Here is a 14,620-nt window from a genome sequence, read left to right on the forward strand (position 1 = left end):
TGGAAGTCTGCGGCGTGTTTTGTCACCCACTGGGCAAAGTGGGCCAATACCGACCGCTAAAGGGTCCGATCAGGCATGAGGGGTAACATGTATGCATCAGAGCTGGAACGAGGAGAGAAAAAGAGCAAGAGGAAGGTGGGGGGTGGGGGTGGTGGAAGCAGGGTGGAGCAAGAGAGGGTGGGTGGGTGGGAGGCAGGGCGGGCAGGCGGGCGGGCGGGCGGGCAGGCGGGCGGGCGGTGGAGCAGATGTGAGCAGAACTGAGGACGAGCTTCACGCAAAGACACAGTCCCATCGATGCCTCCGTTACAGCCTGGAGCAGGAAGGGGGAGGGAAGGAAAACAGAAACAACATTAAATCGGAAGCGGTCTTAACGCACAGCCCTGCAGGACACCACACTGTTAGCAGATTACGTTCTGAGAGACAACCAACGGTGCAGAACACAAGAGATCTGACTCAAAACTCGTTCTAAATTTTCTTTTTTTTTTATGTGCTCGCTTACAATCTGTTAATGACACAAACAGCAGTCGAAAGAGAAGCTCGGCTGCAAACATGAACGCATGAATATGCTCTGCATTGTGGAAAATGCTGTCAGACACCATCACAGTGATTTACATGAAACGTGCATGCATCAAGGGTATCATACTGAATCATTACTGAAGCACTTAAGACCAGATTTTCCATGATAAGGTTGTTAATATCGGGATATTGGTGATATAATTATTCATCTTATTAGATCTGTACTGTATATTAACCACATTTTGCTTAAAAAGTTTCCACTGACCTCTCTTACTTGTCAAGCAACTTTGTAATAATGACAAAACAAGAAATAATACAACTTTAATGATCGTATATTTCACATAGAAATATACAACTATTTATTTCTGACAAAGTTAGCTGTAGTTTACTCGAACTAAAAGTGTGTATTTCAATCAACACTATCACTTACGACAAATAATTTAATGGTTCAAATGCTGGCTGACAGGTTGGACGGATTTGGCCAAACACTGGTTTAAGATACAAGTTTATCGATTTTTTTTCCTGCAATCTAACAGTAACTAAAGATTTTTTGAGGCATGAGCTGGCTCAATCCATTTGCTGATAGCCGTTCAATTGCTCATTGAGACAAGCTAACAATTATTTTCATCTGCTGAGTAAATCCATTCCATGCTGCCTCATTCAACTGGGAACGGGAACAGTTACCAGAGGAGAAAGACTCAAGACCTACACTGGACTCAATAGGACGACATAAATATGACTGGGATAGTTACCAATTGGGAAAATACCATCTATTTTCCCATCTATGGCTTTTACATGACAATACAAAACAAGCAACATGGCTGCCTCTTGCAGTAGCACTTAATTTCCAGACAAGACAAAGTACCTATTTGCATAACAACGTTTAAAATAAAAACGCACCTTTTGACAGCATTGTTTTGAAAATGATGAAGTTAGCGTGCGAGGCCAGTAGTGGGTGGCGTTGTTTGTTGTTGTATTGAACCCATACACGCGCCCACAGCAAAGAATATGCTATATCATTAACAATGGCAAATGCACGGACATTCATATGGACAGACAGCGAAGTTGGATTGTTATTCAACTATAAATCCTTGGATAATACGGACTGGGAGTCATTACACTCTGGAGGCCGCCATTTTTGTTATTGTCCATCTACTTGTGCGAAAAGCTATTTGCTACAGCCATGTTGCACATGCACAGTAGCAGTGTTTCGAAAACAGTTGTGTTTTCCTGCTCTTACATGGAGACGGAATGTTTTTGAAAAAGTCCACAGCCGTTTTCAAAAAGTTCAGTGACTCCAAGAACTGTGGTCATGTAAACAGACACCCAAAACGCGATGAAAGTTTCCAGTTTCACTCGAACAAATTATCGTATAAAGAAGCTCAAGAATCACATAAATGATGAGTTTAATACTTCATCCACATGTATCGTACAGACATTTTTTTTTTTTTTTACTTTTGACATTAAGTAATTGTAACATAAGTGGTGTGAGAAAAATGTTTTCTCCCTACAGATAGGCAAAAGGGATGCAAAGTAAAATTTTACCATTGAATTTGAACCAAAACTGAGCCCTGAATTCCCGGAGCAAGAAGGTGACACATTTGTTATTTCTAAGTAGTTTTTGTTTTTGAATGCTCCGTCACACTAATTTGAAATAGCATGCCGGTATGAGTTTGAGCATTTGTTGGGGATCTGCCTTCAAATACAAGGACCTAGGTTTTTTGTTGGCACTAGCTGTTTTATTAAGAGTGGCACAACTAGGCTGACGTCAGGAAATCTCAAAGGCAAACATGCACAAAAATAGTTTCTTGGTTGTTTGTTTGGTTGGTTGAATTGAATTGAATTGAATTGAATTAAATTGAATTAAATCCAAACAGAAATACAAGAGTCTGTCTGACCTGATAAGTTAATATAATTAGTTCAAAGGAAAAAAAAATCTTTAAATTATTTTAAGAAAATTATTGTCATGTTTTTCCATGTAGAAATCCCAACTTTCTATCCAGGAAATCACAATGAATCTTAACAAGAAAGCGCGGCACTGTCACTTGCACATTCATCACTAGCGGCGTAGGACCCGCTGGAGGGGACCACGGGGTCACATCCTCCATCCTCTTGCATTATGTAAGGTTTATTTTCAGGATGTACAGTTCAAACCCAGTGTGGGTTTGCCAAGTGGTTGTCAGACAGTCAGCCACTCTAAGGCTCTCGAGCAGGATGAGAAATCGCCGCAGTTTTGACCACCAAAAACTTCTTCCGCAAATCTGTCAGGCGGGCCCCTCACTGGTTGTGATGATTCCGCTAGCGAGACGTTTCTACCTGATTTGACAAGAGGAATATTCTCAGCATTAGTGTTGAATTTATTTCGCTGAGTGAGGCCAACCGCTGCGTGGGATTGCTCGCGATGTACATACAGGTGTTGCCAGCATGCTATTCAGCCCCGGGGCTTAACAACTGGCACGACGAGGACGTCCCCCTTATATGGCACACTCCGTGGCGCTTTCTCTCTCTCTCTCTTCCTGTCTGTCTTCCAAACCCCTGGCCTAACGAATTTCATGCGCAGCATAATCGGCCACGTGGGTGTCTCCAAACAAGTAAAGAGAAGCCCTGAGTCTTTGGAGGCTACACGGCACAGCTAATCGGTGACTCTGAATATGCTATTTTCAAACGTGTGTGTGTTTTTTTGTAGTCTAACATCATGTTTGGGAAGGTGAGCGCAGAGTTGATATAATTAGCCTCATTAATCCAATCAAGAAGTAACAAGAAGAAGAGTCTCCTTTTAGACTGCGTGACCCCAGAGCACTATGAGGAATTAAGTTTCAACAACGGGTCCCTGATTATGTGCATGTCTTACATAATTGTTGACTCAATAAACAGCAACATTCATTTTCGGTTATTTATTGACCTATGCTGGAGTCAACAGACGTTGATAGATACACTGCCTTCATGCAGCTGGGAACTGGGTAGTTACCAATTGGGAATTGGCCCATTTCTCAGTATGCAGGATTCACATAGCAATAAGAACCAGGAAATACATGAAGATTGGGTGCCTTTTTTGTTTAGTTTTTTAACCACCTTACAAATCTGCGCAGTTGTACAGTGTATGATATCATATGGAGCAATCCCCATAACTGTTCCTATAAATAGTATAATAAACGGCATGTTTATTTTCCCGAAGTGGCAAATGGAATTTTGACTAAAACAAAAATGAATTTGCAATGAAGTAAGTACTTTTCTGAACTCTCCATAATATCTGCCATATTAAAAGACTGGCATATTTACCTTCTAGTCAGTTCTTATGATTTTTTTTGTTGTACGTGCCTTAATTAGCTTAAAGATTTCCACAAATGAAAATACCATAATTTACATGGAAACAGATTTTGAGAAGCCATGATGGCTCCAATCAACCTTATAAATTCTTATAGTATTTGAATGATTAAGGCTCAAGTACAACGTACAGTTAACAGACGTGTTTAGCAACATTAAGTGGTAATCGTTGTGTAGGCTCAAAATCTAGCGCAGAGGCGGAGAAAGTTCACTCAAGAGTATATAAAAAAAACATTACTTGCGCGATCATACATGATACAGTACATTTTCCTAAATATTAGCAGCGATGCTTGAACTTGACCAAGAATGACCAAATCAAACATAAACAGATCTGATAGATGAATGAAGAATGAAACACACACGCCCTTGATAATAGCGGGTCAATAATCAGCTGCAAGATTTATCAACTACACTTGGACTCACCCAATTCAAAGCAAGTGAAATTATCTGCGATTAAACTAAATCGATGCTCTGCTGGGAAACTAGTGTATAATTGGTTTTCCTTTATTCTCTTGGACGCCGTTTCTTCTTGGTCCACTTACAGCTACTCAATTACAGGAACACCACTCAGAAGAAATAAGTTGTTAGCCTCAGTATTGTTACTCTTACAAAGGAGTTCCTTATGATCAGCACAGAATCTTCAACAATTTGTAGAGGATAGATAAATATAAATGAACCAAATATTTTACCCCCCCCCCCCCCCCCACCCCCCCAAAAAAAACAAAAAACTAAAAAAGGTAAACCCAAGTCTCTCATGGAAACATGCAACTCATCTGCATAATGTAAGAAAATAAAGTTTTTGGACTCTTCTTAAAAGATGTTTTAATTGATCATTTTCTTCTTCGTTCTTGAATTAGAATGAGTGAGTTTCCTAAAATTGAGTCCTCATAATTTTAGATGCACAGCTGTAGATAACTCACCTAATGTTTTCATATTCTTTATTCATTTAGAAGTATAAATCACAAAGTATAAAAAAGAAAAAAAGGGGGGAGTGAAGTCCTGATTCAGCTTTTTCAAAGTTAAAAGAGTAAAAAAAAGAAAAACCTTTTACTGTGTATATTTGTAAAATTAAAAAAAAAAAATGTTATAGGCTTGTATGCACATATAGTAGTTGCAATGTGTGTGTGCATATCAGCTTGGTCATCTTCCAGGTTGTTTCATTGTATTAAAGAACTACATTATTTTGAAAACATAAACACGCTGGACTTTTTCTAAAATATCATAAATTATATTTAATGATGTTCATTTTCAGTGGACTTTTTGTTTTTCAGTAATAAGTGTTGCATGTTAACCATTATTGATGTAACTCTGAATCAGGTTGAAACAAGTTGATGTGGCGGAAAAAGTAAAGAAGAGATTCCTGAAACAATATTTATTTTGATAGTTGCTTTCTATAACTAACAATAAATGTTAATATGGGTTCTGTAGCATCATTGTTTTGTACTTATTTTCTTATTTTTCAATCAGTTTCATTGTATTGTGATGGACATTAATTAATGAAATCCACCGCTGAGAAAGTGATTGTGTACCATGGTCATTTTTTTCTTGAGTCCATTTCTTTTTATATGTGTTGCAGTAACAAGAAATGCACTGAACCTTATCAAGTTTGAACACGTTTACAAAAAGTGGACAGACACCAAACATTCATGCTCTGATGGACTTCAGCTTTCCTAAGATTGGGTGATCTGGAGGTCTTTACGCTTCGGTGGTTGAAGCCTGACTTCAGAAGTGAAGGTGGAGGAGGAGGAGGAGGAAGAAAACTGGCTGTGCAAAGAGCCCTCCTCTCCATCTACTTATTTATTGTTACATTTCCATGCTCTGCGCCCTCACTAACTCACCCTCTCTTCAACTGGTGAGTCACAGGTCTGACATGGTATGATACACACACACACACACACACACACACACACACACACACACACACACACACACACACACACACACACACACACTGAATGGCAGCTTGTTCAAAGAAGAGTGAAACGAGACGATGTCAGGATTTGTATAGTTTTTGCAGCTTCACTGGTGTGAAACAATTTTAAAATGCAGAAAGTTGACACACTGAATGTCCTCCGTACTGGATTCACTGGCTGCTGTTGCCTTCAAGTCACACAAATTAACCCAAGCTATGCAGTGCTGTGGGATGGAGAGAGAGAGGGCAGGAGCGAGAGTGAGAGAGCGAGAGATAGACAGAGAGAGAGGTGTCCGCTGATGTCAAAAATCCCATTTACACCAGGCAACATGTCACCTCTATCTGAGTGTCACGTGTGGATTAAAAAAAAAGAAGGAGAAGGTAGACAGGTGAAAGTGGGTTGCAGAAGCAGATCATGTCTTGATGAAGTAAAACTGTAAGAAAGGAAAATGATCCTTGCAAGTTCAGAAATGCACCTCTCAAAAGCATTTTTAAAGAGTGTTTTATAAGAAATGAGCACTGAAGGAGGAAAATCCATTGGCCCTGCATCACAGGGATTTTTAAAGTGTAGGAGGATGAGACACCCCCCCTATCTCAGAGCTTGAAACACATCGTCCCCCTTGTGCAATGTACTTTTAAATGTGTTTTTAGAAAATTCAAAGATTCTCCCTAATGCTTAATTCTCCCTCGTGGTGGTCCACCTCACACTTTATGAGCCATGTTTATTTTCAACCATTATGACCTGGATGATAGGTATCTTTTGCCTTTTAGAGCTGGTTGGCACAATGTCCTCATTTGTGATGAGCTGGATGCATTTTGATTTCTGTCGCTATGTAAGTAAATTGATGAATCCATGTCACATCCGGCTGTAAGAAAAGAAGCATCCAGGCATTATAAGAACCCTTAAGGGGATACACCGTGCAGCCTTGTGCTTGAGCCTCCGCCTTGTATGAAGCTGCTGTATTTGCTCCAAAGTTCCAAGCTATTTTGCACGCTGAAATCTGAATGCAAAAGTTTTTGAAAAGGAAAACTTCATGGCTCTTTCTGGCTTTTCGACAAGCTTATCAAACAAAAAGGAAAGGTGGTGTCCACTGCACATGGACACCACGGCTGTAGTAAATAGTTCTTCTGCACATGTGCGAGTAGATGGACAATAACAGCAATGGCAGAGTGTCATGACTCCCAGTCCATTTTATCCTGGAACTTGGTAGGTTTATAGGTGACACTCACCGTAACAGCAATCCAACTTGGCCGTCTGTCCATGCGAATGTCCGTGTACTTCGCCATTGTTAATGTTTATAGTGTATTGTTTTCTGAGGGCATGTGTGTGGTTTCATTACTAAAACAAAACAACAGTACCCACTGTTTCCATGTAAATGGTCATTGTTGTCAAAACATTGCCACATAAACATGAAACCTTTGAACCCTAACCCTAACCCTTGAAATGTTGTGGTGTCGATGGGGCCCTGGTCACTTTTATGTCTTAAACTTCTGAAATTATGTGAAGTTAAATCCAAACGGGTTAGTAAGTTCCCTAATTTAACCGTACAGTTTTGGTATGTAGACCTACCCGAATGATCACATCACAATGTTGAAAATTTGTTTTGTAAAACATTTTTGGCTGAAATCTTCAATATTCACCTCGTGTTTACAGAAACACGTGTAAACACAAACTTATGTTTGACCCAAACATGAATCGAACAAGTGCATTTAGATGCACAAATAATACTTTTTCGGACCTTCGAGCATTTAACAAAGCAAATAGCAACTTTCTACTCAATTTCTGTTGGAAATGCTACTTCGTTATTATATCAAATATGAATGTCCTGCAATGGGTCAAAGGCCCAACTGAACTTGATATTTATACCAAGGCCTGTTCAGTTATTTGACAACATAAACATTTGCACATTTCATTATCATTACAGCCTTTTGACCGATCTGTCTGTTATGTAAATACAGCACAGTACCAGGTGTAAATGTGATTTTAAAGGTCACTTTTACCAGCTGTAAATTAATTGTTGTCCTCAGTTGTGGACACTAAAAAACATGTCCTTTCAAACTGAACAGACAGAAGCGATAGCAGCGCTGTAGTTCACCTTTCTTTTATCTATTTCAAGTGAACATTGATCTTACTATGCCCAGGCATGGCTTTGTAGGTCATGTGCTTATTTCTTGTTTCCAGTGAGAAACACTGAAATGTTTGAGTGATCCTGTATGCAGGTTGTAGCTTTTCTTAACGATGAACCCGTCTGAGCTCCATTCATGGATGTCATGGAAACTGCTACTCTGAAAGAAAGAGCAGAGGCTGATCTATAAACCTCAACGGATGCCTTTAACTTCAACCTCAAACTGGCACTTGAGTTCACGGGGATCGTTGAGGACACAAGGTTGTTTTGCTCAAGATTGTCTCGAAAAGGACGCAGTTCACGCCGATACTCACGCTAATTGTTTTCTGTTTGCTGCAGCGGGGCGGCGTGTCGTTTAAGTGAGCTTTACGGAGAGCTGGCAGTCTTCTTCACCTAGCAGCGGTTCATCGTTCAAGGTCAGTATTTCACAGGGAATGGCTACGTGGCTCCTTGATTCAAATGAAGTATCAAAGAACTGGATGTTATGAGCTACTGCGCGTCTTGCTTCTCTGCTCTGCATAGTTTATTTCTATATATCTTTTTGTTGTTGATGAGCAACTTGACATGGCTTTAAATTGGTTTATGATCAATATCATGATCCCAATAAAAATGTCCTTCTCATCAAGGTGGGACAATGCATAAAGGGTAAATACATAAATAAATAGACTTTATAAACTGTATAAATGATTAAAAATAGTAGAAAGACATTTAAAGCATTTAAAGTAAAGCACCTCTATTCAAAGTTGATAATACCCATGATTTCTTTGAGTGTTGTGGGACTTAATGTAGTCATTAATAGTCAGAATTGGTATAAAAAGAGAGACAATTAAAGTCAAGAAGGTGAAAGACTTGTGAGACCTGTGTGTGACTGTGACAATAGGACCAAATCTACATTATTAACTTGATAGATCACAGCTTCATTGTTCACGATTTTATCATTTCATTCCAAGTTACATAAGTAATTCAAATAATGTAATGATGTAATTCATAAAACCAAAGTAGGATGGGTCTCTAATTTGGACTTTATTTTTAACAGGACGTTGCCAGGAGACCCACATGCAAATGCAGCTCGTACCCAAAGTCCTATTCAATAAAGGCAAGACAAAAACTCAAACTTATCCACTTCAATCGGATCAAAAATCATGCAAGTAAACAACCAAAACCAGGAACTCAAGAGTGGAAACAGTTGAAACACGAGCAGGAGGAAACCAGATGGCTTCACAGGCCTGACAAACAACAAGACAGACCGTCAAGTGAAAACAGAATCGTGTTTTGGGTGTCTGTTTACACAACAACGGTGTTTGGAGCCACTGAAAACACAACTTCTTGAAAAAGCCTCACCTTCGTAACTGTAATAAATAGTCCTTACATAGTATCATGGCTCCCAGTCTATATTCTCCTGGGACTGGGTAGTTTTATGGTTGATAATCACATGCAATAGCATTCCAACTTCGTTGCCTGTCCATCCAAATGTCCGTCTAATCACCATTGTTTAAAAAAAACAAACAACAGAACCCACTGGTGGCCCTGCATGAAAACAACATTGTTTTCAGTGTCTCTGCCACTTCTGTGTAAACAGACATTGCTTTCAGAAAGTTGGCGTGTAAACGCAAAACCTTTCTGGATTAAAAACACAAAAACGATGCATTTTCACTTGGTACGTTGTCACGTAAACGGGCCCTTAAAAACACACATAACAAAAAGGGAAAACAAAACCCAGCGGCAACATTCAGGGGAAGGGCTACTTAAAAACGGGGAGGAGCACAGCGCCACATACAACACTGAGGCGTGGGAGGAGAAGAAGCCTCGGTGTGACACGAGGAGGCCAGACAGAAACGGAACAGAAACGTACTGAGAAGGCAGGAGGTGAAATTCATGCAAAAATGTCAAATAGTGCACGGAATGAAACAGAAAGATGGAACTGACAAGGCAATAAAGTTCTGTGACTACAAGGCAGGAGCAAAGACATTCGCTCTGTCTACGAGGGCTATGCGAAAACATTGATATCATCTGTGGGGGAGATATTGTCTTGCCTACATAAACTATTCTGTGATTGGTCGGAAACTTGAAGTGGGCGTGGTTAATGCCGGTTAATGCTGAGTTCTTGAGTTTTTCCATCAAATTTGAAATGCCATGACCAGAACTAACTTTTGACAGAGTAAACCAGGAATCTGGGAATAAGGTAGAATAAAGGACACTGAAAACATCTGATACAATATTGGAAGCAAAATACAGTTTTGGTAACCCTGAATATTTAATCTGCCAGAATCCTTTGAAAATCTGCAATAGCATTGCTACATATCTATGTATGGAATATTTGATGTTGCTTTGTGCCAATTACAATTAAATTGAGCTTGTAATATCTTAGCTTCCGCCTGTTTTCATTCACACTTCACACAATGTCTCATCTTCTTGAAAATGGTATTTTACTTTAAGTACTTAGAACTTCTACGTTCCTTCAAAAACTGACGTATGAAAAGAGAATTACTTCAGAAGTCACCATAAAAGACTGAAACAAATATTACGGCAGCAGCACTGTCTCACCACCAAATCTCTCCTTTGAAGACGACTTGAAAGTTTGAACCAAAGTGGAAACAAAAAAATTAAAAAAAAAAGGAAATTGGGGATTTAAAAAAATGAAATAAAAGAAACAGAAAACATCCAAAATGAAAACATCTTTTTATTGTCATACACTTTGTAAAGGATGAGTGCAAATAAAAGAGCTTGTGATCAAAAATCTACTCATCACTAAGCCATGGACCATAAGGCATCATTAAATACAAGCTTTTTGGAGCTATCATCTACAATACAAGGACGGAATCAGGTAAAAAGAAACAACACAGCATCAATGCTTATGCAATTCAAACGGGAAAATGGAGAGAAGGAAACTGAAACCAACAAAAGAAAAAAAGGCAACAAAAGAACACAACACAATTTGTACATTCAAAAAGAAAAAAAAAAGAAATGTCAAAAAAATTCACAAGGAATATTGAGATATTACGGCAAGTAACGATAAAACAAGAGTCTACAATCTGTTATGTACACTTGGCACTAATGTCATGTCTTTGATTGTTGTCCAGTCAGGTTGTGGTCAACTCGAACATGTGCACAGGTTGAGATGCTTTTTTTTTTTCTTTTCTTTTTTTTTTGGGGGGGGGGGTGGGTAAATTATTTTTTTTTTTTTTTATTTAAATGCTAGGCTAATATTTATATAATCCTATAAATATACGGAAACAATCATTCTTTCAAACAAAGCTGTTGAAAAGGTTTGCAAAGCCTCGCGTAAAATTCGAGATCAAACTGCTCTATGGACAACAGTTCATCAGAAAAATGCTCACATACTTCTTATATATAGTGTCGAAGGATTATTAATCTTTTTTTTTTTTTCCCTCCATAACAACAATCGATCTTCGACAGTCCATCTCATGCACTTGAAAGTTGTAAACAGTACAAATATAAATGATCCACTTACAATATTTGAATCCCAGCAATTCCAAAATAGACAGACAGACTCCAAAAACAGCAGCAGTTTGTTTGTATGCATTTTCCAACACTGGCAGATGTGTATATAATGAGGTGGAAAATGGCTATTTAACATGACTGGATTGTCTCTGTCTATTAGACGTGGCTGGAGAGAATCAAAAGCAGTATACAGCTCAGATGATGCCACAACCTCTAATTCAACATGATATGACTTTGCTTTGCTGAAACATCCACTTAAAATAGTTTCTGATATACAGTGTGAAGTACAAAAATGGCCTGGGGTGGTCTGCAACATCCTGATATGTCTTTTTTGTGATATGTTAAAGGGACGGTTCAGCCAGATTTGAAGTTACTTTAAGGTTTATGTTGAGGATCTTGTGAGTGAACCTAATCTGGATTTTTAAAAACAGGTTTTGCATTATTTAATTTTTTTAAAAAGTGCTCTACAGTCATATTTACAGCAGAGTGTTGGTGACGAGCAACGATATCTGATTCGGTGTGAAAATCTTGCCAATTGTCACCATTTTCTACTCAGAGCATGAAAATACTCTGTTGCAGCGCTTCGCTGGGGAAACTGAACATCGTTCCCCAGAAAAATGAGGGATGTAATTAAAACAATTAAGAATGCCAAATGCTGGGCTTTTAGGGTCCCGTCAGACACAAAGTATTTAGCATATTGTCAATCCCAGCTGCACAAATGAGCCTTCGGTTTTAAGGTGCATTCAGATTGAACATAAAGAAGATTTTGCACACAGGTGTTAGCCGCAGATAGCTGGAGAGTGCTTTTGTATGTTCGCAGCGTAAAACAAACCAATATTACCCCCCAATATCAGCCAAGTGTGAATTTGTAAGACTCTGAAACGAGGGCATGAAACCAGTTTTAGTTGACGGGTGTCATAAAAAAATGAATTGATTTTGATAGACTGGACCGAAAATTTAAACCAGAATAAGTTTAAACAAAAAATAAAAAATGAAAAAAAAGTGTTGTTAAAATCTATTTTGTTGAAAGAAGAAAAATGCATTTTTAGCAATTTTCACTGATGTCCGTTTGTGAAAAATGGTGTAATATCAAAAAAAAAAAAAAAAAAAGAAAAGAAGAGAAAAGAAAAGAAAAGAAAAAAAATCTTCGATTGGTGATGAGATGCTCAGGAATTCTATCAGTTGATGTTGTCTTTGTCCTGATTGGACCCTGATTGGATCGAGCCATATGCTTGACCCCTCTGTTCTAAACTGTCGATAACAAGTGAAATGTTTGATTTCATTATGGAAAAAAGAAAAACAAATCAAATTTTAAGGAGCAGTTTGTAAGATTAAATAATGTGTTGTATGTTTATAAGAGAACAAAAAAACAACAACCCTCAAACAAAACAATAGACTTTGTGGGAAAGATCACTCCTTTTAAAATAACAAAACACAATTTTTTTTGTTGATTGCACATTAATAAAAAAACTACTTTCACATAATTTCAGTGTTTTTAAACCCTCAATCTGAAGTTTAGAGGCTTTTCGATATGCCCCAAAAGTTTCTGTGATTGAACACCTGGATGATGGTTCGTGTGGCGAAATAAAATCGTACCTAATTATGTTTGGTCACCCGAGGTATTTAACGACCTGGAATTAACAGAGGTCATCTGGACTGCTGCGTGTCTGGCCATGAACGCGCAGCACTCACAGTTTGTGGTCTGTTGGACTTATCATATAACGTGAAAAGAGACACACGTGGGATAGTTTTGGAAGTTCTTTTGAACTGAAACTATTGAAGCTGTTTCCTGAACTTCATTATATTTGCACTTTCCTCAGTGACAACAGAAGCTCTGGAGCACAAAAAGAAATGCAAGTTTCTTTCACGAGCGTTCAGGGTGAGAGAAAACTTTAAACCTGCAGTGGGATTTTAACATTAATCATTTCCATTTTATTTCATTAATCTCTTCAAACATTAACAATGCACCTTTCTGGCTGGGTTGCAAGAACAAACATTGGATTTTAAACCCAGAAAACTTCTAGGCTTAACTTGTAATTGTGTTGGGTCTTGGTTTCAGTCGAGATTTATGTGCTTTAAAACTCCACAATCCTTGCTTCTATAAGTCATTTCCAGGACTTAAATGGACCGTGTTTCATGAACCTGACAATTATTTCTCAACAGTACAGTGAATCTGGACTTCATGTGTTTTGAAGCGTTTTGGTTTTTGGTCCACACAATCATCTTTCAATGATGATTTACCTTTGTGATTAACACCGAGTTTCAATCTTGGTTTTAATGTTTTTCTGAAATAATACGTCCAGCAAGACTGATTGATCTGTTTGAACATTATGACAGTTGCAGTCAAGCAAAGGTTTTTCACATACTTTGTGGTAAATATTCAACCCAGTACTTTACCAAGTACTTTAGTGATGGGATAGTTTTAAGGATGATTTAACGTAGTACAAACTTAAAATGTGACCAACAAAGAGTGATTTTGTCTGTAAAAGGTACTACTTACATTTAATTTCACATAACTGCTGTTAAGATCATGATTACTTTTTGTTTTTAAATCATTGTCAAATAGTCTTAGTTTAACTAATCTCTAATTTGGGCTGATCTCGGAATAAATACACTTTTGTTGGTACATCAGATCCTCTATGTTTGTCAGACTTTAGCTTATGGCATAGTGTTACCAAGTCTTTAAGTACATGGATATAACTATATGTGGTTTTATTGAGCGAGAACCAAGATCATATGACCATAATGCAAGCTGGCGTTTGTTCACACTCCCCGTCCAACATTTCTTTACATTCAATCTGAAGACACAAGTGGAGCTGATTTCATAATGATCAATTCAAGCTATCTGACAACACTTGAAAAAACAACAAAAACGTAGGTCCTTTGAAATTAATTCTAAGAATAAATACTGAAACATATTAGAAATGTTACTAAAATAATAATGATGAATTCAGTTTTTTAAGTAACAGAATCTATCAGGCTAATTTTAGGTCGTATATTCTCCCTTTAGGCATCCAACAGTTGAATCCCACTGATCTTAAAATATACTTTCTACATTTGATTCATTATTTAAAAAAGTGAGTGGGTAGTTAGCAATAGTTTGTTGCTACAGTCTAAAAACCTAAAATTAAAATTGTTGCACTGACTACACAGTAGTACGTTTTGTGATTTTTTTCATCAATTGTGCATTAAAGTGTGTGTTCACTGTTCCCCTGTGTTTATATATATGTGTGTGTGTGTGGGGTGGGGGGGTTAAGTGGTCGCATTCCTCAAAGGTAAT

At 38.1% G+C, this 14,620-nt stretch overlaps 1 long non-coding RNA gene across 1 annotated transcript in view; it reads left to right on the forward strand.

Annotated features, from left to right (window-relative positions):
- Nucleotides 1-10,239, forward strand: part of LOC308111932 — a 28,538-nt gene extending 18,299 nt beyond the window's left edge. The window contains exons 3-4 of the long non-coding RNA XR_013935463.1: nt 8,218-8,294; nt 8,915-10,239. This is a non-coding gene — a long non-coding RNA (uncharacterized lncRNA). The remainder of the gene's footprint in view (nt 1-8,217; nt 8,295-8,914) is intronic.
- Nucleotides 10,240-14,620: the final 4,381 nt, after the last annotated feature.

Source organism: Lipophrys pholis (genome assembly GCF_963383615.2).
Source record: "Lipophrys pholis genome assembly, chromosome: 7".
NCBI lineage: Eukaryota > Metazoa > Chordata > Actinopteri > Blenniiformes > Blenniidae > Lipophrys > Lipophrys pholis.